The following is an 18260-nucleotide window of genomic DNA, read 5'->3' as shown; positions in this document are numbered from 1 at the left end:
ATGGATAAATTTTAATTAGCATTTTCTATTTTAAGTCAATAATGTTCTATGACTTTTCAGTCTTATAACCATCCTTTTTAATATTTGAAGGATAATCTAGCCTTTACTTTTAATATAGCTGGATATTCTAATTTGTTTTTAATATTTTGAAATTTTGATATAATGACCATTGATATCTATATATCAGGGCAGTCTAATCTGCTTTTCCTTGTATTGGGAATAACAAGGTTCAACTCTGAATATGGGATTATAGAATGGGGAGATATGAATTTAGAGAATTCTTAGTACATATGCAAAGTTATTTTTCCAAAACTTAACTTTTTATTACCTTGCTACAGCTATATTTGCAGAAACCATTTGTATATATTTTACAGAACTAGAGAATGTATTTATTTTTTTCTATTTGTATAAAATATTACTTTTTCTTTTTATTCTTATGATTGCTAGTGAGATCTACCATTTCCCCTATATTTGTTACTTATATTTACTCTTTTATTATGTATCAATACTCTTTGCTTAACTATCTCTTAGTATTTTGATAGTTTTCCTCTTAATTTGTATGAACACTTAATAAATTACCATTTTTCTCTTAAAATTTCTGCAAATACTTTTCCAGTTTATGTTTTCTCTTCTTAGTTTTGAATAATTTAAATGGTATTTAAATTTTCATTGATATTTTCATATTGTCCCTGAAAAATATAAGTGAAATTTTCTTCTATGATTGTATTTGGTTTGTTTAATCCATATGATAATTATGTTGTCTATGACTAATGCATGGAATAGATTGATATTTTAAAAATATTAACTATTTTTTCCAAAATACTTTATTAAAACATATCATGCTCTTTTCCCATTATTCATTTACCAAGTATTTTTTGAGCGCTTGTTATGGGTCAGGCAGTAGGATCAACGTTGGGCTGGAATGGGACATAGTTAATAGAAAAAGACAGTTCCAAAATTCTAAAAATAAATATGGGAAGCATTGGAAAAGACCCTGATGCTGGGAAAGATTGAGGGCAGGAGGAGAAGGGGATAACAGAGGTTGAGATGGTTAGATGGCATCACCAACTCAATGAACATGAGTTTGACAAACTTTGGGGGTTAGTGAAAGACAAGGAAGCCTGTCATGCTGCAGTCCATGGGGTTGCAAAGAGTTGGACATAACTTAGCGACTGAACCACAACAATGGGAAGCATTATATTGTAGGTCATGAAATTTCTATGTTTATCTGTAATTTATATCCTGTTATGCTTAATAGTAAATCATAAGCATTTTCACATATCATCAGATACTCAGGAAATAATTCATAATGCCTATATATTACTCTATTATATTCATGCTTCAATATTTATTTAACCTATTTTCAAATAATGGACATATACCATGCTTTGACAGGTTTTCAAAAAATTAGGATTGTGAGGTTTTTAGGATTGTGGGAGTGTTTTAGGATTGTGAGGTTTTCTCTGAGAAAGAAAGACCTTTCAGTACACTAGAGAGAATCAATAGCAGAAGAAGTGGGGCAGAAGAATGGATAAGTGACCTGGAAAACAGAATGGTGGAATTCACTGCTGCAAATCAGATTATAGAAAAAAGAATGAAGAAAATGAAGACAGTCTAAGATACCTCTGGGACAACATTAAACACCCAAACATTCATGCTGTGCTGGTCTCAGGAGGAGAAGAGAGAGAGAAAGGACCTGAGAAAATGTTTGAAGAGATAGTAGCTGAAAACTTCCCTAACATGGGAGAGGAAATAACCAGGTCCAGGAAGTGTAGAGTCTGGGCAGAATAAACCCAAGGAGGAACAAACCGTGACACATAGTAATCAAACTAACAATAATTAAAGATGAAGATAAAATATTAAAAGCAACAAGGGAACAAAGACAAATATAACACACAAGGGAACTCCCATAAGGTTATCAACTGATTTCTCAAGAGAAACTCTGCAAGCCGAAAGGGAATGGAAAGACCTATTTAAAGTGCTGAAAGGGAAGAATCTACAGCCAAGAATACACTTGCCAAGAATATCCAGCAAGACTGTCATTCAGATTTGACAGAGGAATCAAAAGTTTCACAGACAAGCAAAAATTAAGAGAATTCAACACTACCAAATGAACTTTTCAACAAATGCTAGAGGAACTTCTCTAAGCAGGAAGCACAAGAAAAGGAAAAGACCTACAAGAAATAAACCCAAAATAATTAGGAAAATGGAAATAGGATCACACATGTCAATAATTACCCTAAATGTAAATGGATTAAGTGCTCCAACCAAAAGACAATGAAAACATGTACATGTATGCACTTTCACTTACCACATCACTCTACTTAACCCCCAAATTGTATGTAATTATTTTGTATTGTTAGGTTAATCATGTTTCCATTATGGCTTGCAGTTTTAATTATCTTTTATATTTTTGCCTGACTATTGATTATGGAAACTTATAAACATCTTTTACTATTGTGATTATGTAACTATTCTACTTGCTGGTGCTGTCTGAGGGTGACTGAGAGTTTTATTTTCTAAGAGGATATACAACTTGGTGAGTAATAAGGGCTCATGGCCTCCAGAAACTACATCTGAACATGTCCATTTGTCTGCATACAAGGCAAGCCTGGCTCGCCTAGCACAGGAGGGGTCTCCTGATCTCCTCTCAGATCCTGGGCTCCACGCAGGGATCAGACTTTGCACCTGGAGGCATGAGGCACGAGAAGGTGGACATTGTGGGGCCAGAACATTAGCAAGAGCTTCAGCTCAAGCTGCCTTGAACTCTAGCCTCAGCTTTTCCACAGTCCCATGGAGACATGGTCAAGAACCTACCTTGGTTTGTTCTGCTTCCTTAATAGCTCACTTGGTAAAGAATCCACCTGCAATGCAGGAGACTCTGGTTTGATTCCTGGGTTGAGAAGATCTCCAGGAGAAGGGATAGGCTACCCACTCCAGTATTCTTGTGCTTCCCTTGTGGCTCAGCTGGTAGAGAATCTGCCTGCAATGTGGAAGACCTGGGTTCAATCCCTGGGTTGGAAAGATCCCCTGGAGAAGAGAAAGGTAACCCACTCCAGTTCTGGCCTGGAGAATTCCATGGACTGTATAGCCCATGGGGTCGCAAAGAGTCGGACACAACTGAGCAACTTTCAGTATGTAACTATTATTTGTTTTAATACCACTATATCATGATTGATCAACAGAAAATAATAGAATTCTTTATCACTACAACTACCATTTAATAGAAAATCCTGTAATCACTTTTTAAAATCCAAATGCACTTTAGAATTTTCTTGGAATTTGTTTAAAAAATACAAATGCCCTGGTATTGGTTTTTTCTCCAGAACTCCAGATGTGATTCTAACAAGCAGCTCTGTTTTAAAAAACTGAACTATATGATGATCTTTAACTTTTATCTAGTTTCAATTTTCTATTTCATAGTCAGTGCTCCTATTTCATTAAGTTTATGTTTTCCAATTTCTCCGTCTCTTTTTGTTGTTCTTTCTCAAGCCTTTATCAAATGTAGTAGACAGCTTTTATATACATATATATATATATAAGTAGTATGTATAATATATACATATATATTAGAAAACTTATGAATTTTTGCTTAGCTAAAAAATTCATGCCAGTTTGGTCCCACTTGTTTGACTAAGTATGAGATTTCTAATTTATGTTCACTCAAAAACTTTGATATAGTTCCATTTATTCTTTCATCTGGTATTACTGATGAAAGTCTAGAAAACTTTTGGTGATTTTTTAAAAAAATGAATGAGGCTTGAAACTTCTAATTCAATTCTGAGAATATAAAGAAATACTATGTTGTAAAAATAATACCAGGAAATTAACACTTGATAAAGTTCAGTTCAGTTGAGTCACTCAGTCGTGTCTGACTCTTTGCGACCCCATGAACCTCAGCACGCCAGGCCTCCCTGTCCATCACCAACTACCAGAGTCCACCCAAACCTATGTCCATCGAGTCGGTGATGCCATACAACCATCTCATCCTCTGTCGTCCCCTTCTCCTCCTGCCCTCAATCCTACCCAGCATTAGGGTCTTTTCCAATGAGTCAACTCTTCGCATGAGGTGGCCAAAGTATTGGAGTTTCAGCTTCAACATCAGTCCTTCCAATGAACACCCAAGACTGATCTCCTTTAGGATGGACTGGTTGGATCTCCTCGCAGTCCAAGGGACTCTCAAGAGTCTTCTGCAACACCACAATTCAAAAGCATCAATTCTGGCTATTATAAACAGTGCTGCGATGAACATTGGCATACTTGTGTCTCTTTCAGTTGTGGTTTCCTCTGTGTGTATGCCCAGCAGTGGGATTGCTGGGTCATATGGCAGTTCTATTTCCAGTTTTTTGAGGAATCTCCACACTGTTCTCCATAGTGGCTGTACTAGTTTGCATTCCCACCAACAGTGTAATAGGCAAAACAAATACAATATTGTAAAGTTAAAAAATAGATAAATAAACTAATTTAAAAAAAAAAGCATCAATTCTTCGGCGCTCAGCTTTCTTTATAGTCCAACTCTCACATCCATACATGACCACTGGAAAAACCATAACCTTGACTAGACGGACCTTTGTTGGCAAAGTAATGTCTCTGCTTTTTAATATACTATCTAGGTTGGTCATAACCTTCCTTCCAAGGAGTATGCGTCTTTTAATTTCATGGCTGCATTCACCATCTGCAGTGATTATGGAGCTCAGAAAAATAAAGTCAGCCACTGTTTCCATTGTTTGCCCATCTATCTGCATGAAGTGATGGGACTGGATGCCATGATCTTAGTTTTCTGAATGTTGAGCTTTAAGCCACTTTTTCACTCTCCTCTTTCACTTTCATCAAGAGGCTCTTTAGTTCTTCACTTTCTGCCATAAGCGTGGTGGCATCTGCGTATCTGACGTTATTGATATTTCTCCTGGCAATCTTGATTCCAGCTTGTGCTTCCTCCAGCCCAACGTTTCTCATGATGTACTCTGCATATAAGTTAAATAAGCAGGGTGGCAATATACAGCCTTGACATACTCCTTTTCCTATTTGGAACCAGTCTGTTGTTCCATGTCCAGTTCTAACTGTTGCTTCCTGACCTGCATACAGGTTTCTCAAGAAGGAGGTCAGGTGGTCTGGTGTTCCCATCTCTTTCATAATTTTCCACAGTTTATTATATTATTAACTAAAGATTTTGTTCAAATTTCACAAAATTTTGTGCTAGTGTCCATTATTTGTTTTCTTACCTTATTCAGGATTCTACATTGTACTTAGTTACATTGAGCAGCTTCAACTGCATACAACAAAAGCTGATAAATTCTCTTTTCAGTTTTACTATTATAAATATTTTCTAATTTTCCTTGTTATGACTTCTTAGATATACCCATCATTTAAAAGTGGACATTTAATTTCCAAATATCGGGTTTTAAAAGTATATTTGATATTAATTTCTCATTTAAATCTTTCATTCTCTGCAATTACCTTTGTTTTCTTTGAATCTTTTAGCTTTATTGAGGCTTTCAATAGCCAAGTCAAAGATCTCTCTTGGTAAATGTCACATTGCACTTGAAAATATGTGGGTTATTTTCAAATATCTTTTGATATGGATTTCTAAATATCTTTTGATATGGATTTCTAAATATCTTTTGATATGGATTTCAGAACTTTTGATATGGATTTCCACAGTGATAAGAGAACAGACTTTGTATGATTTCAATACCTTTAGACCGTGACATTTTTGCATCTTGTTTTATGTCCCTGATAAGTTCCAGTGTCTCTTGGTTTATAGTCTATGGGAATCTGAATAGAATTTGTATCCTGCTATTGTGGGAAAATTGTATCAATCTTAATTATGTTGAATTGGTTCATTGTGCTTTTCAGAGCACTATCCTACTTTTATGCCTATTCATTTTATTAATTTTTGAGAGTTGCTAAAACTCCAACTAACAATCTTAATTTATTTACTTAAAAAATAATTGTAATATGTTGTGGAACTATATGTAACTTTGTTTTGTATGTTTCAGTCAGTCAGTCAGTTCAGTCACACTGTTGTATCTGATTCTTTGCTACCCCATGGTCTGCAGCACACAAGGCTTCCCTGTCCATCACCAACTCTCGGAGCTTGCTCAAACTCATGCCCATTGAGTAGAAGATGCCATCCAACCATCTCATCCTCTGTCGTCCCCTTCTCTTCCCACCTTCAATCTTTCCCAGCATCAGGGTCTTTTCCAATGAGTCAGCTCTTCGCATCAGGTTGCCAAAGTATTGGAGTTTCAGCTTTATCATCAGTCCTTCCAATGAATATTCAGGACTGATTTCCTTTAGGATGGACTGGTTTGATCTCCTTGCTGTCCAAGGAACTCTCCAGTCTTCTCCAACATCTGTGTATCTGAGGTTACTGATACTTCTCAAACACCACAGTTCAAAGGATCAATTCTTTGGCACTCAACTTTCTTTATAGTCCAAATCTCACATCCATACATGACTACTGGAAAAACCATAGCTTTGACTAGACAAACCTTTGTTGGCAAAGTAATATCTCTGCTCTTTAATATGCTGTCTATGATGGTCATAACTTTTCTTCCAAGGAGCAAGTGTGTTTTAATTTCATGGATTCAGACACCATCTGCAGTGATTTTGGAGTCCAAAAATACAAAGTCTCTCACTGTTTCCATTATTTCCCCATCTATTTGCCATGAAGTGATGGGATCAGATGCCATGATCATAGTCTTCTGAATGATGAGTTTTAAGCCAACTTTTTCACTTTCCTCTTTTACTTTCATCAAGAGGCTCTTTAGTTCTTCTTTGCTTTCTGCCATAAGAGTGGTGTCATCTGTGTATCTGAGGTTATTGATATTTCTCCCAGCATTCTTGATCCCAACTTGTGATTCATCCAGCCCAAAATTTCTCATGATGTACCGTGCATATAAGTTAAATAAGCAGGGTGACAAAATACAGCCTTGATGTACTCCTGTCCCAATTTGGAACCAGTCCGTCATTCCATGTCCACTTCTAACTGTTGCTTCTTGACCTGCATATATATTTCTCAGGAGGCAGGTCATGTGGCCTTGTATTCCAATCTCTTTCAGAATTTTCCACATTTATTGTGATCCACACAGTCAAAGGCTTTGGCATAGTCAATAAAGCAGAAGTAGATGTTTTTCTGGAACTCTCTCACTCTTTTGATGATGATAATTATTAGTTGTAATTAAAAGAATATTAGACCATAAATTACATTCTTAGCATACCAAATTCCAAATTCTAAATCTTTCACATGCTGTGAAGGAGAGGGCTGCACTACTTTTCAGTATCTAGGTTTACTCATCTGTTACCAGTAGCTTCTTCATAGAGTCCATGGGTGAATCAAGAGATATGATACGATGAAAGCAATTTGCAAGCTAAATATGATGCCTAAATGTTTGTTCATTGATTTTCAACATATCTATAGCAACGGCTTAGTTGTATGCCACACAATATAATTAGGGATGGTGGGAAGAAAACTAAATCTCTTTTCTGTTATTCAGTTGCTAAGTCATGTTGGAATGTTTGTGACATCATGGACAATAGTACCCCATGCTTCTCTGCCCTCCAGTATCTCCCGGAGTTGCTCAAATTCATGTCCTTTGAGTTGATAATGCTATCTAACCATTTGATGCACTGCTGCCACCTTCTCCTTTTGCCTTCAGTCTTTCCCAGCATAGGGACTTTTCCAATGAGTTGGCTCTTCAAATCAGGTGGGAAAAGTATTGGAGATTCAGTTTCAGCATCAATCCTTCCAATGAATATTCAGGGTTAATTTCCTTTAATTAATTAATTCAGGGTTAATTTCCAGACTGACTAATCTGATCTCCTTGCAGTCCAAAGGACTCTCATGAGTCTTCCCCAGAAGCACAATTCAAAATTATTGATTCTTTGCTCAGTCTTATTTATGGTCCAACTCTCAAATCTGTACATGAATACTGGAAAAACCATAGCTGACCATATGGACCTTTGTTGCCAAAGTGATATCTCTGCATTTAAAACTCTATCCAGGTTTGTCATTTCCAAGGAGCAAGTGTCTTTTAATTTCATGGCTGCAGTCATTTTCTGAACTGATTTAGGAACCCACGAAAATAAAATCTGTCACTGTTTCCACTTTCCCCCTTCTATTTGCTATGAACTGATGGGACCAGAAGCCACTATCTTAGCTTTTTGAATGTTGAGTTTTAAGCCAGCTTTTTTCACTCTCCTCCTTCATCTTCATCAAGAGGCTCTTTAGTTCCTCTTCGCTTTCTTCCATTAGAGTGTTATCTTCTGCATATCTGAGATTATTGATATTGCTCCCAGCAATCTTGATTCCAGCTTGTGATTCATCCAACATGGCATTTCGCACGATGTACCCTGCATATAAGTTAAATAAACAGGGTGACAATATACAGTCTTGTTGTACTCCTTTCCCAATTTTGAACCATTCAGTTGTTCCATGTCTAGTTCTAACTGTTTCTATTTGACCTGCATTCAGGTAAGGTGGTCTGGAATTCCCATCTCTTTAAGAATTTTCCACAGTTTGTTGTAATCCACACAGTCAAAGTCTTCAGCATAGTCAGTGAAGCAGAAGTAGATATTTTTCTGGAACTCCTTTCCTTTCTCCATAATGCAAAAAAAAAAAAAAAAAGTTGACACTACGATCTCTGGTTCCACTGCCTCTTTGAAACCCAGCTTGTATATCTACAAGTTCTCGGTTCACATACTGCTGAAGCCTAGCATGAAGAATTTTGAGCATAAACTTGCTAGCTTGTGAAATGAGCACAATTGTACTATAGTTTGAACATTGTTTGATATTGCCCTTCTTTGGGATTGGAATGAAAACTGACCTTTTCCAGTCCTGTGGCTACTGCTGAGTTTTCCAAATTTCCTGACATATTGAGTGTAGCACTTTAACAGCATCATCTTTTAGGATTTTAAATAACTCAGCTGGAATTCCATCACCTCCACTTGCTCTGTTCATCATAATGCTTCCTAAGGCTCACTTCACTTTATACTCCATGATGTCCAGCTCTAGGTGAGTGACAACAGAATCATGGTTCGGTTCAGTTCAGTCGCTCAGTCATGTCCGACTCTTTGTGACCCCATGAACTGCAGTGCACCAGGCCTCCCTGTCCATCACCAACTCCCTGAGTCCACCCAAACCCATGTCCATCGAGTCGGTGATGCCATCCAGCCATCTCATCCTCTGTGGTTATCGGAGTCATTAAGAACTTTTTGTGTCATTCTTCTGTGTATTCCTGCTGCCTCTTTTTAATTTCTTCTGCTTCTGTCAGGTCCTTAATGTTTCTGTCCTTTATCATGCCTATCCTTGCATGAAATATTCCTTTGCCATCTCCGATTCTTTTGAAGAGGTCTCTATTCTTACTCATTCTATTGTGTCCTCTATTTCTTTGCATTGATCATTTAAAACGGCCTTCTTATCTTTCCTTGTTCTTCTCTGGAAGTTTGCATCAGCTGGGTACATCTTTCCCTTTCTCCCTGGCCTTTTGTGTCTATTCTTTTGTCTGCTATTTGTAAAGCCTCCTCAGACAACTACTTTGCCTTCTTGCATTCGTTTTTGTTTTGTTTTTTTTTCCCCTTTGGAATGGTTTTGTTTACTGCCCCGTTTACAATGTTATGAACTTCTGTCCATGGTTCTTCAGTCACTCTGTCTACCAGATCTAATCCCTTAAATCTATTTATCACTTCCACTATATAACTATAATGGATTTGATACAGATCATACCTGAATGGCCTAGTGGTTTTCCCTACTTTCTTCGATTTAAACTTGAATTTGCAATTAGGAGCTCATGATCTGAGCCACAGTCAGCCCCAGATCTTGTTTTTGCTGACTTTATGGAACTTGTCCAGAACTTCTCTTTGATTGCAAAGATCATAATCAGTCTGTTCTTGATACTGACCACCTGGTGATGTCCATGTGTAGAGTCGTCTTTTGTGTTGTTGGAAAAGGGTGTTTCCTATGACCAGCTTATTTTCTTGACAAAACTCTGTTAGCCTTTTCCCTGCTTAATTTTGCACTCCAAGGCCAAGCTTGCCTTTTGTTCCTGGTGTCTCTTGATTTCCTACTTTTGCATTCCAATCTTCCATGATGAAAAGGACATCATTTTTTGGTGTTAGTTCTAGAAGGTCTTATAGGTCTTCATAGAACCATTCAACTTCAGCTTCATTGGGATCAGTAATTGGGGCATAGACTTCGATTACTGTGATGTTGATGGTTTGCCTTGGAAATGAACTGAGGTCATTCTGTCGTTTTTGAGATTGTTCCCAAGTACTACATTTCAGACTCTTTTGTTGACTATGAGGGCTACTCCATTTCTTCTAAGGGATTCTTGCCCACGGTAGTAGATACAATGGTCATCTGAATTAAATTTGCCCATTCTCATCCATTTTAGTCACTGATTCCTAAGATGTTGATGTTCACTCTTGCCATCTCCTACTTGACTGCATCCAATTTGCCTTTATTCATGGGCCTAACATTCCTGTTTCCTGTGTAATATTTTTCTTTACAATGTTTGACTTTACTTTCACCACCAGACACATCCACAACTGAGCATTGTTTCTGCTTTGACCCAACCACTTCATTCTTTCCGTAGTTATTAGTAATTGCCCTCCAGTCTTCCCAGTAGCGTATCTGACACCTTCCAACTTGGGGGGCTAATCTTCTGATGTCATATCTTTTTGCCTTTTCATGTTTATGGGGTTCTCCCAACAGGACTATTAGAGTGCTTTGCCATTTCCTCTTCCAGTGGACCACATTTTTTCAGAACTCTTCATTATGACCCATCTGTCTTGGGTGGCCTTGCATGGCATGGCTCATAGCTTCATTTAGTTACACAAGCCCCCATGCCACAACAAGGCTATAATCCATGAAGGGGAAGTACCACTGACTTATTTGTTTCTTGATGAGAAGCTTTCCACGTTTAACCGTGAAATATAATGTCAGCTTTGATTCTGTTATATGTAGCCTTTATTAAGTTGAGATGTGTTTCTTATGTACCCAACTTACTGATTTTTTTTTATCATGAGAGAATATTGTAATTTTGTCAAATTCTCTTTTCTGCTTCTATTGAGATTATCATGTGATTTTAATCTTTTAATATTGTGATGTATTGCATATATTGATTTGTGTATGTTGAACCATCTTTGCATTCCAGTGATAAATCTCACTTGATCATGGTGTATGATTCTTATAATATGCTTTTAAATTCAGTTTGTTAATATTTGGCTGAGAATTTTTGCATCTATATTCTTCAGGGATATTGGTCTATAGTTTTTGTTTTTCTTGTAGTGTCCTTATCTGACTTTGGTGTGAGGGTAATGTTGACCTTTGAAAATAAGTTTGGGAGTTCTCCTTCCGCTTTCTTTTTTTTTTTTGGATGAATTTGAGAATGTTTGGTGAAATTTACCAGTAAAGCATCTGGTCCTGAGTCTGTTTTTGTTGGGGGATTTATAATCATTAGTTCTTGTCAGATTTTATGTACCTTCATGATTCATTCTGGGTAAATTGCTTGTTTCTAGGAATTTATCAATTTCTTTCAGGTTATCTAATTTATTGGCATATAATTGTTCATAGTAGTCTCTTATGATCCTATGTATTTCCTTACTATTATTTTTAATGTGTAATCTTTTATTTCTGATTTTATGTATTTGAGTCTTCTCTCTCTTTTTCTTAGCCTAGCTGAAGGCTTTGTTTATCAATTTTATCTTTTTTAAAAAGCCACCTCTTATGTTTATCAATCTTTCATCTTGTTTTTCTGGTCTAATTTCATTTATTTACACTCTGAGCTACGTATTTCCTCCTTATTACTAACTTTGGGCTTGATTTTCTTCTCTTTCTAGTTCCTTGAAGTTAAAGTTAGGTTATTTGAGATCTTTCTTTTCCCTTTATATATGTGTTTATCATTATAAACTTCTCTTTCTGAACTGCTTTTGTAGTACTTTATATGTTTTAGTGTGTATTTCCATTTTCATTTATTTCAACATATTTTTTGACTTCCCTTTGGACTTTTTTTTTCTTTTACACTTTGGTTACTCATAGGTGTGTTGTTTTGTTTTCACGTATTTGTAAATTATCCAGCTTTCCTTTGGTTGATTTCTAATTTCATACCATTGGTTATGAAAAAAAGATACTTGATATGACTTCAGTCCTCTTACATATGCCAAGGCTTGTTTTGTAGCCTATGATAGACATTTTTGTGATCTATCCTGGGGAATGTTCCATGTGCACTTGAGATGAATGGATATTCTGCTGCTCTTGGATAGACTGTTCTGTATATGTCTTTTAGGTCCATTTACCTGAAAGTATGACTTAAATCCAATATTTCCATGTTAGTTTTCTACCTGTATGATCTACCTGTTGCTGAAAGTGGGGTATTGAATCCCTCTACTATTTTTGTGTTGCTATTTCTACCTTCGTATCAGTTAGTATTTACTCAATATATTTAGGTGCTTTTTTGGTAGAGTACTTATATAATTGTTATGTTTCCTTGATGAATCCACTCCTTTATCATTATATAATGAACTTCTTTGTCTCCCATGAAAATTTCTATCTTAAAGTCTATTTTATCTGATCTAAGTATAGATACCCCCATTGTCTTTTGCATTTTATTTGCATGGAATATATTTTGCCATCCCCTCACTTTCAGTTCATGTGTGTCCTTAAAACTGAAGTTTTAAGGCAAAATATTGTTGGGTCTTATTTTTTTGTTTGTTTTTATTTTTAATTGGAGGATAATTGCTTTACAATGTTGTATTGATTTCTGCTATACAACGTTTATGAGCTCTAAGTATGACTATATCCACTTCCTCTTGAGCTGAAGTGAGGTGGATGACCCGAGATCCTGTTATATATAGTGAAATAAGCCAAAAAGAGAAAAAAAATCATATATTAATGCATATACATGGAATCTAGAAAAATGTTACTAATGAACCTATTTGCAGGGCAGAAATAGAGTTGTAGATGTAGAGAATGGACTTGTGTATGTAGTGGAGGAAGGAGAATGTGGGAAGAATTGAGAGAGTAGCATTGATATGTACACTACCATGTTTAAAAAAGATAGCTAACAGGAAGAAGCTATATAGCATAGGATACTCTGCTCGGTGCTCTGTGATGACCTAGAGGGCTGGGAGGGAGGCAGAGGCTCGAGGGTCCTTTTTTTTTTCTAAATTCATCCAGCCACTTGGATTTTTTGATTGGAGATTTCAATACATTTACATTTAGAATAATTTTTGATATGTAGTGACTTACTAATAGCATCTTATTAATTACATTATGGATTTTACATATTTCCATTGTTCCTTTTTCCCTCTTGCTGCCTACTTTTATGGATGCTGATTTTCCCTGTGATATACTGATTCTCTTCTCTTTATCTTTTGTGAATTTATGATGGTTTAAATTTCAGTTCAGTTCAGTCTCTCAGTCGTGTCCGACTCTTTGCGACCCCATGAATTGCAGCATGCCATGCCTCTCTGTCCATCACCAACTCCCAGAGTCCACCCAAACCCATGTCCATCGAGTCGGTGATGCCATCCAACCATCTCATCCTCTGTTGTACCCTTCTCCTCCTGCCCCCAATCCTACGCAGCATTAGCATCTTTTCCAATGAGTCAACCCTTCGCATGAGGTGGCCAAAGTATTGGAGTTCAGCTTCAACATCAGTCCTTCCAATGAACACCCAGGATTGATCTCTTTTAGGATGGATTGATTGGATCTCCTTGCAGTCCAAGGGACTTTCAAGAGTCTTCTCCAACACCACAGTTCAAAAGCATCAAATCATTGGCGCTCAGCTTTCTTCACCGTCCAACTCTCACATCCATACATGACCACTGGAAAAACCATAGCCTTGACTAGACGGACTTTTGTTGGCAAAGTAATGTCTTTGCTTTTAAATATACTATCTAGGTTGGCCATAACCTTCTTTCCAAGGAGAAAGCATCTTTTAATTTCATGGCTGCAGTCACCATCAGCAGTGATTTTGGAGCCCAAAAAAATAAAGTCTGACACTGTTTCCACTGTTTCCCCATCTATTTCCCATGAAGTGATGGGACCAGATGCCATGATCTTAGTTTTCTGAACGTTGAGCTTTAAGCCAACTTTTTCACTCTCCTCTTTCACCTTCATCAAGAGGCTCTTTAGTTCTTCTTCACTTTCTGCCATAAGGGTGGTGTCATCTGCATATCTGAGGTTATTGATATTTCTCCCGGCAATCTTGATTCCAGCTTGTGTTTCTTCCAGCCCAGAGTTTCTCATGATGTACTCTGCATATAAGTTAAATAAGTAGGGTGACAATATACAGCCTTGACGTACTCCTCTTCCTATTTGGAACCAGTCTGTTGTTCCATGTCCAGTTCTAACTGTTGCTTCCTGACCTGCATACAGGTTTCTCAAGAGACAGATCAGATGGTCTGGTATTCCCATCTCTTTCAGAATTTTCCACAGTTTATTGTGATCCACACAGTCAAAGGCTTTGGCATAGTCAATAAAGCAGAAATAGATGTTTTTTCTGGAACTCTCTAGCTTTTTCAATGATCCAGCGGATATTGGCAATTTGATCTCTGGTTCCTCTGCCTTTTCTAAAACCAGCTTGAACATCTGGAAGTTCACGGTTCACGTATTGCTCAAGCCTGGCTTGGAGAATTTTGAGCATTACTTTACTAGCATGTGAGATGAGTGCAATTGTGTGGTAGTTTGAGCATTCTTTGGCATTGCCTTTCTTTGGGATTGGAATGAAGACTGACCTCTTCCAGTCCTGTGGCCACTACTGGGTTTTCCAAATTTGCTGGCATATCGAGTGCAGCACTTTCACAGCATCACCTTTGAGGATTTGAAATAGCTCAACTGGAGTTCCATCAGCTCCACTAGCTTTGTTTGTAGTGATGCTCTCTAAGGCCCACTTGACTTCATATTCCATGATGTCTGGCTCTAGGTGAGTGATCACACCATCGTGATTATCTGGGTCGTGAAGATCTTTTTTGTACAGTTCTTCTGTATATTCTTGCCACCTCTTCTTAATATCTTCTGCTTCTGTTAGGTCCATACCATTTCTGTCCTTTATCGATCCTATCTTTGCATGAAATGTTCCTTTGGTATCTCTAATTTTCTTGAAGAGATCTCTAGTCTTTCCCAATCTGTTGTTTTCCTCTATTTCTTTGCACTGATCTTTGAGGAAGGCTTTCTTATCTCTCCTTGCTATTCTTTGGAACTCTGCATTCAGATGGGAATATCTTTCCTTTTCTCCTTTGCTTTTCCCTTCTCTTCTCTTCCCAGCAATCTGTAAGGCCTCCTCAGACAGCCATTTTTGCTTTTTTTGCATTTCTTTTCCATGGGGATTTTCTTGATCCCTGTCTCCTGTACAATGTCACGAACCTCTGTCCATAGTTCATCAGGCACTCTGTCTATCAGGTCCAAGGTAAGAGAAACCCAAGTAAGACGATAAGTGTTGCGAGAGGGCATCAGAGGGCAGACACACTGAAACTAGAATTCCAGAAAACTAGCTAATCTGATCACACGGACCACAGCCTTGTCTATCTCAATGAAACTAAGCCATGCCATGTGGGGCCACCCAAGATGGATGGGTCATGGTGGAGAGGTCTGACAGATTGTGGTCCACTGGTGAAGGGCATGGCACATCACTTCAGTATTCTTGCCTTGAGAACCCCATGAACAGTATGAAAAGGCAAAAAGATAGGACACTGAAAGATGAACTCCCCAGGTCAGTAGTTGCCCAATATACTAATGGAGATCAGTGGAGAAATAACTCCAGAAAGAATGATGGGATGGAGCCAAAGCAAAAACGATACCCAGCTGTGGATGTGACTGGTGATAGAAGCAAAGTCCGATGCTGTAAAGAGCAATATTGCATAGTAACCTGGAATGTTAGGTCCATGAATCAAGGCAAACTGGAAGTGGTCAAACAGAAGATGGCAAGAGTGAACGTCAACATTCTAGGAATCAGCAAACTAAGATGGACTGGAATGGGTGAATTTAACTCAGATGACCATTATATCTACTACTGTGGACAACAATCCCTTAGAAGAAATGGAGTAGCCATCATGGTCAACAAAAGAGTCCAAAATGCAGTACTTGGATGCAATCTCAAAAACGACAGAATGATCTCTGTTTGTTTCCAAGGCAAACCATTCAGTATCACAGTAATCCAAGTCTATGCCCCGACCAGTAACGCCGAAGAAGCTGAAGTTGAACGGTTCTATGAAGGCCTACAAGACTTTCTAGAACTAACACACAAAAAAAGATGTCCTTTTCATTATAGGGGACTGGAATGCAAAAGTAGGAAGTCAAGAAACACCTGGCATAACAGGCAAGTTTGGTCTTGGAGTACAGAATGAAGCAGGGCAAAGGCTAATAGAGTTTTGCCACGAGAACACACTGGTCATAGCAAACACCCTATTCCAACAACACAAGAGAAGACTCTACACGTGGACATCACCAGATGGTCAACACCAAAATCAGATTGATTATATTCTTTGCAGCCAAAGATGGAGAAGCTCTATACAGTCAGCAAAAACAAGACCGGGAGCAGATTGTGGCTCGGATCACAAACTGCTTATTGCCAAATTCAGACCTAAATTGAAGAAAGTAGGGAAAACCACTAGACCATTCAGGTATGACCTAGATCAAATCCCTTATGAGTATACAGTGGAAGTGACAAATAGATTTAAGGGTTTAAATTTATAGTTACCATATAGCTTAGATAAAACATACAATAGTCTATTTTATGCTGATAGAAACTTAAATTCAGTTGCATACAAAAACTCTGCCCTTTAAATCCTCCCTTTTATGTTTTTAACAGGACATTTTGTCCATTTTTATAGTCTATATTTATCACAGTAATTTTTAATGCCCCTTTCCTTTAGTCTTTATACTATATTTAAATGGCTAATATAGCATCCTATTATGGAATTAGAATTTTATTAAACTGACTGTATCAATGTGCTGAATATTTTTACATGTTTTCATGTTACTAATTCAGTTCAGTTCAGTTGAGTTTCTCAGTTGTGTCTGATTCTGCAACCCCATGGACTACAGCACACCATGCTTCCCTGTCTATCACCAACTCCAGGAGCTTGCTCAAACTCTTGTCCATCAAGTTGGTAATGCCATCCAACCATCTCATCCTCTGTTGTCCCTCTCCTCCTGCCTTCAGTCTTTCCCAGCATTGGGGTCTTTTCCAATGAGTCAGTTCTTTGCATAAGTTGGCCAAAGTATTGCAACTTCAGCTTCAGCCTCAGTCATTCCAATGAATATCCAGGACTGATTTCCTCTAGGATGGACTGGTTGGATCTCCTTGCTGTCCAAGGGATTCTTAAGAGTTCTCCAACACCACAGTTCAAAAGCATCAATTCTTTGGCACTCAGCTTTCTTTATGGTCCAACTCTCACATCCATACGTGATTACTGGATTTATATGGATTAGATTATATGGACCTTTGTTGGCAAAGTAATGTCTCTGCTTTTTAATATGCTGTTTAGGTTTGTCATAGCTTTCCTTCCGAGGAGCAAGTGTCTTTTAATTTCATGGATTCAGTCACCATCTGCAGTGACTTTGGAGTTCAAGAAAATAAAGTCATTCACTATTTCCATTGTTCCCCCATCTGTTTGCCCTGAAATGATGGGACCAGATGCCATGATCTTAGTTTTTTGGATGTTGAGTTTTAAGCCAACTTTTTCATTCTCCAATTTCACTTTCATCAAGAGGCTCTTTAGTTCTTCTTCATTTTCTGCCATAAGGGTGGTGTCATCTGCGTATCTGAGGTTATTGATATTTCTCCCAGCAGTCTTGATTCCAGGTTGTGCTTCATCCAGCCCAGCGTTTCTCATGATGTACTCTGCATATAAGTTAAATAAGCAGGGTGACAACATACAGCCTTGACGGACTCCTTTCCCAATTTGGAACAGTCCGTTGTTCCATGTCCGGTTCTAACTGTTGCTCCTTGACCTGCATTCAGTAACTCAGGAGGCAGGTCAGGTGGTCTGGTACTCCCACCTCTTGAAGAATTTTCCAGTTTGTTGTGATCTACATAGTCAAAGACTTTATGCATAGTCAGTGAAGCAGAAGTATATGATTTTTCTGGAACTCTCTTGCTTTTTCAATGATCCAACGTATGTTTGCAATTTGATCTCTGGTTCCTCTGCCTTTTCTAAATCCAGCTTGAACATCTGGAACATCTTCTCAGTTCACATACTGTTGAAGCCTCGCTTGGAGAATTTTGAGCATTACTTTCCTAGTGTGTGAGATGAGT

The sequence above is a fragment of the Giraffa tippelskirchi genome, chromosome 1, assembly GCF_054371585.1.
Source record: "Giraffa tippelskirchi isolate mGirTip1 chromosome 1, T2T-mGirTip1v1.2.pri, whole genome shotgun sequence".
In the NCBI taxonomy this organism is placed as follows: Eukaryota; Metazoa; Chordata; class Mammalia; order Artiodactyla; family Giraffidae; genus Giraffa; species Giraffa tippelskirchi.
Note: the sequence above shows the minus strand (reverse complement) of the source record.